The following is an 11,830-nucleotide window of genomic DNA, read 5'->3' as shown; positions in this document are numbered from 1 at the left end:
TGTCTAAAATGTGTTTGTCATTGTTGTTTACTGTGGTTTCACTACAGGGCACATCTTTATGACAGTGTTGGCATTGTTCATACGGCCACCCTTAGTGTGACATGTATGGCTGTTGACTAAGTATGCCCTTCATTCGCTTGCGTGAAGCGTGTACAAAGTTAAGATAGTCGTCATGCTGGTTAATGATCGGACATAATGAAATCTTCTCTTGACTTAGCCAACTATATATCACTTTTGGGGGACCGGTACTTTTTAACCGAATACTATTCATAAGCATCGCGGCGCAGGGACATTGCATCAGAATAAATATGGCCGCTAAAGACTTAATGCAGGCCATCATGCAGAAACGAGAGAGGGGTTTATTGTGTATGTAGACCAAGGGTCACCAACACGGTGCCCGCGGGCCCCAGGTCGCCCGTAAGGACCAGATGAGTAGCCCGCTGGCCTGTTCTAAAAATAGCTCAAATAGCAGCACTTACCAGTGAGCTGCTTCTATTTTTTAATTTTTATTTATTTACAAGCAAGCTGGTCTCGCTTTGCTCGACATTTTTAATTCTAAGAGAGACAAAACTCAAATAGAATTTGAAAATCCAAGAAAATATTTTAAAGACTTGGTCTTCATTTGTTCAAATAAATCCTTTTTTTTAAACTTTGCTTCTTATTACTTTCAGAAAGACAATTTTAGAGAAAAAATACAACCTTAAAAAATGATTTTAGGATTTTCAAACACATATACCTTTTTACCTTTTAAATTGCTTCCTCTTCTTTCCTGACAATTTAAATCAATGTTTTTTATTGTAAAGAATAATAAATACATTTTAATTTAATTCTTCATTTTAGCTTCTGTTTTTTCGACAAAGAATATTTGTGAAATATTTCTTCAAACTTATTATGATTAAAATAAAAAATGAGTCTGGCAATTCTAGAAAATCTGTAGAATCAAATTTAAATCTTATTTCAAAGTCTTTTGAATTTCTTAAAAAAAATGTTGTTCCGGAAAATCTGATTTGTCTTTGTTAGAAATATAGCTTGGTCCAATTTGTTATATATTCTAACAAAGTGCAGATTGGATTTGAACCTATTTAAAACATGTCATCAAAATTCTAAAATTAATCACAATCAAGAAAAATTACTAATTATATTCCATAAATTATTTTAAAAAAAAGATTTGAATAAGCTAGTTTTTTCTCCTCATTTTTTTCGATTGAATTTTAAAGAGTCGAAATTGAAGATAAACTATGTTTCAAAATTAAATTTTCCTTTTTTCTTGTTTTCTCCTCTTTTAAACTGTTCTATTAAGTGTTTTTCATCATTTATTCTCTACAAAAAAACCTCCGTAAAACGAAAAAAAAATGTACAACGAAATGACAGACAGAAATACCCATTTTTTATATATATAGATTTATTTATTAAAGGTAAATTGAGCAAATTGGCTATTCCTGGCAATTTATTTAAGTGTGTATCAAACTGGTAGCCCTTCGCATTAATCAGTACCCAAGAAGTAACTCTTGGTTTCAAAAAGGTTGATGACTCCTGATGTAGACTGACATGCAAAGAACGGGCCTGAAGTATGATGATGATGATGATGATGTCGGTGTGTAATGGGAACAATTAGGCCTCATGTCGCTGTCACAAACACTTCTTCTCTTCCACCCTCGTACCGCACCAAGCCGGAGTTATTTGCCAGGAAAAAGCACACCAGGCAAGTCGTGTTTATCAAAACCATCACACGTGAATAGTGTTCACATTTGATCACATCCACTACCCCCCCCCCCCCCCCCACACCACGCCCCCTCCTCCTCTCCCTACTCTTGTTGCAGCGTTACCGTGGTAACAGCAGGAGGGCCGTGTCCATCACTTTCTCCTGAACTATAGTGAAATTGGCAATCAGCCTGTCGGGTCTGGTGCAGAGAGAGAAGGGGGGGTGGGGTGGGGGGGGGGGGGGCGCGTTGAATATATTTTGATTAAAGTGGAAATGTAGCAGGAGAGACATCAAATAACAGGAGTGCAGAGAAAAGTAGGTCTGTAACATAAGCGGGAGTTTATGTCGAAGACTGAAAGCAAACATGATATCCGTTCGGAGTCCAGCTATTATTAATGACAATTATCGTTATTATTCATTCATGCAACAATAAAACAATTAAAATTTTATAAAAAGGCCTACTGAAACCCACTACTAGCGACCACGCAGTCTGATAGTTTATACATCAATGATGAAATATTAACATTGCAACACATGCCAATACGGCCTTTTTAGTTTACTAAATTACGAATTTTAAATTTCCCGCGAAGTATCCTGTTGAAAACGTCGCGGAATGATGACGTCACCGGTGGCAGCGGACATGTTCTGCCAGCGCCCAACACGGCTAAAAGTAGTCTGTTTTTATCGCATAATTACACAGTTTTCTGGACATCTGTGTTGCTGAATCTTTTGCAATTTGTTCAATGAATAATGGAGACATCAAAGAAGAAAGATGTTGGTGGAAAGCGGTGGATTGCAGCCGGCTGTAGCAACACAAACACAGCTGGTGTTTCTTTGTTTGTTGTGAAGCTTTAATATGGAACAGAGCAGACAAGCGAATATGTTTCTCTACCGCATGTCAACCGGCAGGTTTCGGTGAGAAAATTGTGGTAGTAAGTCGACTCTTACCGTAAACATGAGCGGAGCTTGTGTCGTTGTTCCTGCAGCTGCCTTTCTGGCAGCTGCAGGAACAATGACAAGTTGTGCAGCAACCCCAAACTTCTTCCATCTGTTTGTGCTGCACTTTTTAAAAAACTTTTAAGTTAACCTTCTTCTTCTTCGTGGCGCAGTGGGAAAGTGGCCGTGCGCAACCCGAGCGTCCCTGGTTCAATTCCCACCTAGTACCAACCTCGTCACGTCCGTTGTGTCCTGAGCAAGACACTTCACCCTTGCTCCTGATGGGTGCTGGTTGGCACCTTGCATGGCAGCTCCCTCCATCAGTGTGTGAATGTGTGTGTGAATGGGTAAATGTGGAAGTAGTGTCAAAGCGCTTTGAGTACCTTGAAGGTAGAAAAGCGCTATACAAGTACAGCCCATTTATCATTTATTCTTTACTTACTTATTTAATTACTTACTTACTTAGAACTTTGGAGACCACTGTGATCGCAGGATGTCAAGACAAATGCTGCCATTGCTGTTGATATTTGGATGGTAGATTCTTGTGGTAAATGCAACCTTTGGTGGTTTGAAGGGGTAATCTGTGGGGAAGTGAATGGTCAAGAAGAAAACCCCGCCTTGGTAAGGACTGTCATTAGGCCCCATTATTGTTGCTTGCTTGGGTCCTCCATGGCTTCACTCAGAGACACTGGCGGTCACCACAACCCTCCGACTTTCAGGTATGACTATATAATCTCACTAAAACACTACTAACACAATAAGCAGATAAGGGATTTTCCAGAATTATCCTAGTAAATGTGTCTAATAAGATCTGAATCGCTCCCACTGCCCTCGTCTTTTTTCCCCCTCTTCTAGTCCTTCACTCTCACTATCCTCATCCACGAATCTTTCATCCTCGCTCAAATTAATGAGGAAATTGTCGCTTTCTCCGTCCGAATCGCCCTCGCTGCTGGTGGCCATGATTGTAAACAATGTGAGGAGCTCTACAACCCGTGACGTCACAAGCACATCGTCTGCTACTTCCGGTACAGGCAAGGCGTTTTTATTAGCCACCAAAAGTGGCGAACTTTATTGTCGATGTTCTCTACTAAATCCTTTCAGCAAAAATATGGCAATATCGCGAAATGATCAAGTATGACACATAGAATGGACCTGCTATCCCCGTTTGATTAAGAAAATGTTTATTTCAGTAGGCCTTTAAGTATTCTCTTTTATGTATATAAATATATAATATGGTCCATTTTACATTATTTAATATTAATGATAAATAAAAATAAAATACATTTTATGTGTATATTTTATTTGGTTTATTTTTATTTTGCTCTGTCCAACCCGATTAATAAAAAAAATGCATTAAATGCGTACATAAAAATATTTTTATCTATACATTAAAAAAAAAAAAAAATACTCTGTTAAACCCCTGGTTAGTAAACTAAACATTAAATGTGCACACCGAGACTTTTTTTTAATGTATACATTTTATTTTTATGACCTTTTTTAAATAATTGTCATTACTACTAATTCATGTAACGAATAGAATATACAGTATAAGCATTTTTTTTACTTACATAATTATTAATATTGTTTTGTATTATGTAATTGTACTCTGCTTAATCCCTGATTTATAGAACAATAATATATATATTTAAATAGAGATTTTATGACAATAATATACATTAATCAGGGGTTAGGCAAAGTAAAACAAAACATTAAATGTGAACACCAAAACTTTTTTCTAATGTATAGATTTTATTTCTATTACCTTTATTAATAATTGTCATTACTAATAATTATAAAACGAATAGAATATAAAGTATAAGCATTTTTTTACTTACATAATTATTAATATTGTTTTGTATTAGTGTAATTGCACTCTGCTTAATCCCTGATTAATAGAACAATAATATATATATATATATATATATATATATATATATATATATATATATATATATATATATATATATATATATATATATATATATATTTATAATGAGATTTTATGACAACAATATACATTAATCAGGGGTCGGCAACCCAAAATGTCAAAAGAGCCATTTTGGACCAAAAATACAAAAACAAATCTGTCCGGAGCCGCAAAAAAATAAAAGCCATATTACATTCGGATAGTGTGTCATGAGATATAAATTGAATTAAGAGGACTTAAAGGAAACTAAATGAGCTCAAATATAGCTACAAATGAGCTATAATGATGCAATATGTACATATAAGTAGCCTAAATAGCATGTTCGCATCGATTAGCTTGCAGTCATGCAGTGACCAAATATGTCTGATTAGCACACTCCACATAAGTCAATAACATCAACAAAACTCACCTTTGTGCATTCGTGCACAACGTTAAAAGTTTGGTGGACAAAATGAGACGGAAAAAGAAGTGGCATAAAACTCGTCCTAGGAAGTCGGAGAAAGTTATACATGTAAACCAGGGGTGTCCAAACTTTTTCCACTGAGGGCCGCACACTGAAAAATCAAACAAGTTGATTTTTTTCATTTTCAAAACCAATACAATATACACTTTTTTTTTTTTATTTTTTTTTTTTTTATTGTCAAGTTAGGTCTTAGGGACCCCAAAGGGTTTCAGTCTTCAACAAGGTTCAAAATAAGTCATATATTATTTTTTTCATAAAACCCTTGAATCGCTAATTCTACTTAATTTTTTTTTTTTTTACTTTTTACGAGCTTTTTGTCGAAACCCTATTTTTCGAGGCAAAATACAAAATGTGCAATATTTTTCTCAAAAAGATTTTCAAAGTGAAATATTTCATGTGAAGTTATTGCATTCCTAAATAGGTCAATAATTCATAGCAAAATTGAATAGAATTTTTTTTAATTTTTTTTTTTTTTAGCAAAGACAGTTATTAAATTCTACTAAAATCCTGGGGGATCCATAAGTGCCCCACTCATAAAAAGGTCATGCTTTTTTAAAAAAAAAAAAATATTTTTCATTCAACATTTAAATCTCTATATCAGCTTCAGATAATATATATTGTAATTGGTTTAGTATATTTATAATAACAATCAATAGGATAATTAGTATAATTAGTATTAGTATATAATTAGTATGGATTTTTTTTTATTTAATTTTCATATTTTTCATGTTTTTATGTTTGTTGTATTTATGTCCTTTTTGTCCTTAAATCAATCAATAATTTATAGCAACATTGATTTTTATTCATTATTATTTTTTTAAGGAAATTATTTAAAAAATGGCGTTATTAGAGTCAACAATGCAAATTTTTTTCGTTGCATTTCACCAATTTTCTCTTTTATTCCACTTTTTATTGTTTAAAAAAAACCATATATATATATATATTTTAGTATTTTTAGAATGATGTGCTGTGGGCCGCAAATGGCCCCCGGGGCCACACTTTGGACACCCCTGATGTAAACAAACTAGGGTGAGTTCACGGACCGCCAAAATTAGTAGGACAAAACGGCGCTCGCCAAATACTCCAATCAGTGAAGCGTGTTTAATAAAAACAGTGTGCTTTATACAAATTAGGGAGGTCTGTGTCATGTTTGTCCTCCTACAGAAACCACATTAAAACAAAAATATATTTTTATTTATTTATTATTTTTCCATTTTTCATACATTTTTGAAAAAGCTCCAGAGAACCACCAGGACGGCGCTAAAGAGCCACATTGCCGACCCCGGGTTAGGCAAAGTAAACTACAATACAATAAAATAACATATATAGATACAAAATGATGTATGTATTAAATGTATTTTTAAATTATTTTTCTATTAATTAGGCAGAGTGGAATAAAATGTAACATATACATAAAAAGTATTGGTGCACACATTTGTGTTTTTCTGATTAATCGGGAGTTGAGTAGGAACAGTAATTCATACTACTGTATATTAAATGTGTGTTTTCAAACCTTTATTATTGCATTTCCCCATGACTTTGTTTATGTATATACCGTATTTCCTGGAATTGCCGCAGGGCATATAGCATGCGCCTGCCTTGAATTACCGCCGGGTCAAACTCGCTCCGCAAAATAATTAGCACATGCTTAGTATTACCGCTGATTTCAATACCGGTAATTTCAAATCGCATAAAGGGAAGAATATTAAGAGCTATTCAGTAGGATTTGAGGTCCAAGCTTACATCACACTCAATTTTTTACTGCATGCCTTTGGTAAGTGGCGGAGTGAGAAGAGGTTTTAGAATAATTAGCGCATGCTTACTTTTACCACATGCCTTTGGTAAGTGCCGGAGTGAGAAGAGGTTTTAGAATAATTAGCGCATGCTTTCTTTTACCGCATGCCTTTGGTAAGTAAGCGCAGGAGTGAGAAGAGGTTTTGAATTAATTAGCGCCCCGGCGGCAATTCAAGGAAATACGGTAATTATGTTATTTTTCCTACAGCCTGATTGACTAATTTTACCACTAAAATACAAAAAAAAGTAAAACTCTTATTAATTAGCTATTAATGTACCCAACACTTTTTGTGTATATAATTAAATTTTTTGCATTTTTAAAAAATTTTTTTAATCCTGTGGCGTGTCATACTGCAATATGACCGCCAGGTGTCAGTGATGTGCTTTGTGACTGCTTACCAATGCAGCATGGGAGCCAGTAGGGGTCTCTGTTTCTCTTTCACAATAAAAGCATGAATATTATTACATGTAGGGGGGGTAGGACGTTTAAGATTTGATTGGTGCTGACCTAATTCCGAACAGGACATCCCATAATAACCAATATCCCCTTCCCCACTGTCCTCCCCCCTTCCTTTCAGTCCTCTTTCGACACAAAAGGACGAGAGCGAATAAAGAGGCCAAGAGATTAATACCAAAGCATGAGATGAGCAATTCATATTCCAATTGAAGGAGCGTGTTATCTAGTTTTTCCACACGCCGCAGTATTTCCTTCTCTTCAAAGCGGGGTTCCTGGGGAACTTTCAAGGAAGGCCGCAAAGAGTGGAAGTGGAACATGCCTAATGTGTGCACGGGCCGGCCTTAAAGGGGAACATTATCACAATTTCTGAAGGGTTAAAACCAATAAAAATCAGTTCCCAGTGGCTTATTTTATTTTTCCAAGTTTTTCTCCAAATTTTACCCATCATGCAATATCCCGAAAAACGACTTCAAAGTGCCATCGCTATATCCACCCGTCTATTGTCCTGTGACGTCACTGCGTGAAGCCACAAGAGACAAACATGGCGGATCGCACAGAAAGGTTTAGCATAGTAGCTCGGATTCAGACTCGGATTTCAGAGGCGTAAGCGATTCAACAGATTACGCATGTATTGAAACGGATGGTTGGGAGTGTGGAGGCAGGTACCGAAAACGATATTAAAGAAGAAACTGAAGCTTTTGAGCCTCCCGGCACGGGAGGAGGTACAGACGAATTCGGCGATCGCCTTCTAACCAACGATTGGTATGTGTTTGTTTGGCATTAAAGGGGAACATTATCACCAGACCTATGTAAGCGTCAATATATACCTTGATGTTGCAGAAAAAAGACGATATATTTTTTTAACCGATTTCCGAACTCCAAATGGGTGAATTTTGGCGAATTAAACGCCTTTTTATTTATCGCTCTCGGAGCGATGACGTCAGAACGTGACATCACCTAGGTAATAAAGCCGCCATTTTCTCAAACACATTACAAACGCCGCGTCTCAGCTCTGTTATTTTCCGTTTTTTCGACTACTTTCTGGAACCTTGGAGACATCATGCCTCGTCGGTGTGTTGTCGGAGGGTGTAACAAACACTAACAGGGAGGGATTCAAGTTGCACCACCGGCCCAAAGATTCCAAAGTGGCAAGAAATCGGACGAAATTTGTTCAAAATACAACAAAATGGTCAGTCGTTTGTTCCGCACACTTTACCGACGAAAGCTACGCTACTACAGAGATGGCAAGATTGTGTGGATATCTTGCGACACTCTAAGCAGATGCATTTCCAACAATAAAGTCAAAGAAATCTGCCGCCAGACCCCCATTGAATGTGCCGGAGTGTCTGCACATTTTACCGGCGATGCCAAGGCAGACATGCCACAGAGATGTATGGATAACCTGCAGATGAATTTCCAACGATAAAGTCAACGAAATCACAAAGGTGAGTTTTGTTGATGTTGACTTATGTGCTAATCAGACATATTTGGTCGCGGCATGACTGCCAGCTAATCGATGCTAACATGCTATTTAGGCTAGCTGTATGTACATTTGAAACTATATTCACATCCAGCGTTTCCCTCCACCCACATTTAATGCCAAACAAACACTTACCAATCGATGGATTTAAGTTGATCCAGTGTCACAAGATGCGAAACTTCCAATCGTTGGTCTGCACATTTTACCGGCGATGCTAAGGCAAACATGGCCAAATAGCGTCAATAGCTATTCGCTCAATAGCTTCAGTTTCTTCTTCAATTTCGTTTTCGCTACCTGCCTCCATACTCCAACCATCCGTTTCAATAATAATAGACTGAATAATAATAATACATTTTATTTGTAAAAAGCACTTTATGTTGAGCAAACAACCTCAAAGTGCCACAGTGTAAAAAATATTAATAATAAAAATTAAAAAATATAAAACTAGAAACAGCCCAATAGCTACAACCAGCATGCATGTCTATAGAAAGGCTTTTTTTAAAAAGATGGGTTTTTCAGCCTTTTTTAAAAGCATCCACAGTCTGAGGTGCCCTCAGGTGGTCAGGGAGAGCGTTCCACAGACTGGGAGCAGCGGAGCAGAATGCCCGGTCTCCCATTGTTTGAAGCTTTGTCCGTGGAGGTTGGAGGAGGTTAGCCTGTATGGAATCGCTTAAGCTGCTGAAATCCGAGTCTGAATCCGAGCCAATGTCGCTATATCTTGCTGTGCTATATCCGCCGTGTTGTTTGTATTGGCATCACTGGATGACGTCACGGGAAAATGGACGATTGCTTCACAGATAGCGAAAATCAGGCATTTTAAAGCTTTTTTTTTAGGGATATTCCGGGATGGGTAACATTTTGAAAAAAGCTTCAAAAAATAAAATAAGACACTGGGAACTGGTTTTTATTGGTTTTAACCCTTCTGAAATTGTGGGTGGAGGGAAAGGCTGGATGCAAATGAGGCATAATGATGCAATATGTACATACAAGTAGCCTAAATAGCATGTTAGCATGGATTAGCTTGCAGTCATGCCGTGACCAAATATGTCTGATTAGCACACTCCACATAAGTCAATAACTTCAACAAAATTGTGATTTTGTTGACTTTATCATTGGAAATGCATCTGCTTTGAGTGTCGCAGGATACTCACACATTCTCGCCATCTCTGTCGTAGCATAGCTGTCGTCGGTAAAGTGTGCGGAACAAACGAGGGACTTTCGCATCTTTTGACCACCGTTGCAACTTGAATCCCTCCCTGTTCGTGTTGTTACACCCTCCGACAACACACCGACGAGGCATGATGTCTCCAAGGTACGGGAAACAGTCGAAAAAACGGAAAATAACAGAGCTGATCTTTGCTCCGCTGCTCCCAGTCCGTGGAACGCTCTCCCTGACCACCTGAGGGCACCTCAGACTGTGGATGCTTTTAAAAAAGGCTTAAAAACCCATCTTTTTTTTTAAAAAAAAGCCTTTCTGTAGACATGCTTGCTGGTTGTAGCTATTGGGTTGTTTCTAGTTTTATATAATTTTTATTTTTATCATTACTATTTTTTACACTGTGGCACTTTGATGTTTTTTGCTCAACGCAAAGTGCTTTTTACAAATAAAATCTATTATTATTATTATTATTATTATTATTACGCATGTATTGAAACGGATGGTTGGAGTATGGAGGCAGATAGCGAAAAGGAAATTGAAGAAGAAACGGAAGCTATTGAGCGAATAGCTATTGACCGGTAAAATGTGTCGCAGGATATCCACACATTCTCGCCATCTCTGTTGTAGCATAGCTGTCGTCCGTAAAGTGTGCGGAACAAACGAGGGACTTTCGCATCTTTTGACCACTGTTGCAACTTGAGTCCATCCCTGATCGTGTTGTTACACCCTCCGACAACACACCGACGAGGCATAATGTGTCAAAGGTACCGGAAAACAGTCGAAAAAACGGAAAATAACAGTTATTTTCCGTTTTTTCGACTGTTTTCCTGAACAAACGAGGGACTTTCGCATCTTTTGACCACTGTTGCAACTTGAATCCGTCCCTGATCGTGTTGTTACACCCTCCGACAACACACCGACGAGGCATAATGTCTCAAAGGTACCGGAAAACAGTCGAAAAAACGGAAAATAACAGTTATTTTCCGTTTTTTCAACTGTTTTCCGGAACAAACGAGGGACTTTCGCATCTTTTGACTACTGTTGCAACTTGAATCCATCCCTGATCGTGTTGTTAGACCCTCCGACAACACACCGACGAGGCATAATGTCTCCAAGGTACCGGAAAACAGTCGAAAAAAACGGAAAATAACAGTTATTTTCCGTTTTTTTGACTGTTTTCCGGAACAAACGAGGGACTTTCGCATCTTTTGACCACTGTTGCAACTTGAATCCGTCCCTGATCGTGTTGTTACACCCTCCGACAACACACAGACGAGGCATAATGTCTCAAAGGTACCGGAAAACAGTCGAAAAAACGGAAAATAACTGTTATTTTCCGTTTTTTCGACTGTTTTCCGGAACAAACGAGGGACTTTCGCATCTTTTGACCACTGTTGCAACTTGAATCCATCCCTGATCGTGTTGTTACACCCTCCAAAAAAACACAGACGAGGCATAATGTCTCCAAGGTACGGGAAAACAGTCGAAAAAACGGAAAATAACAGTTATTTTCCGTTTTTTCGACTGTTTTCCGGAACAAACGAGGGACTTTCGCATCTTTTGACCACTGTTGCAACTTGAATCCATCCCTGATCGTGTTGTTACACCCTCCGACAACACACCGACGAGGCATGATGTCTCCTAGGTACCGGAAAACAGTCGAAAAAACGGAAAATAACAGTTATTTTCCGTTTTTTTTGACTGTTTTCCGGAACAAACGAGGGACGTTCGCATCTTTTGACCACTGTTGCAACTTGAATCCATCCCTGATCGTGTTGTTACACCCTCCGACAACACACCGACGAGGCATAATGTCTCAAAGGTAACGGAAAACAGTCGAAAAAACTGAGAATAACAGTTATTTTCCCTTTTTTCGACTGTTTTCCGGAACAAACGAGGGACTTTCGCATCT

Source organism: Nerophis ophidion, linkage group LG02 (genome assembly GCF_033978795.1).
Source record: "Nerophis ophidion isolate RoL-2023_Sa linkage group LG02, RoL_Noph_v1.0, whole genome shotgun sequence".
NCBI lineage: Eukaryota > Metazoa > Chordata > Actinopteri > Syngnathiformes > Syngnathidae > Nerophis > Nerophis ophidion.
The sequence above is the reverse complement of the archived record's forward strand: the minus strand, read 5'-3'. Positions refer to the sequence as shown.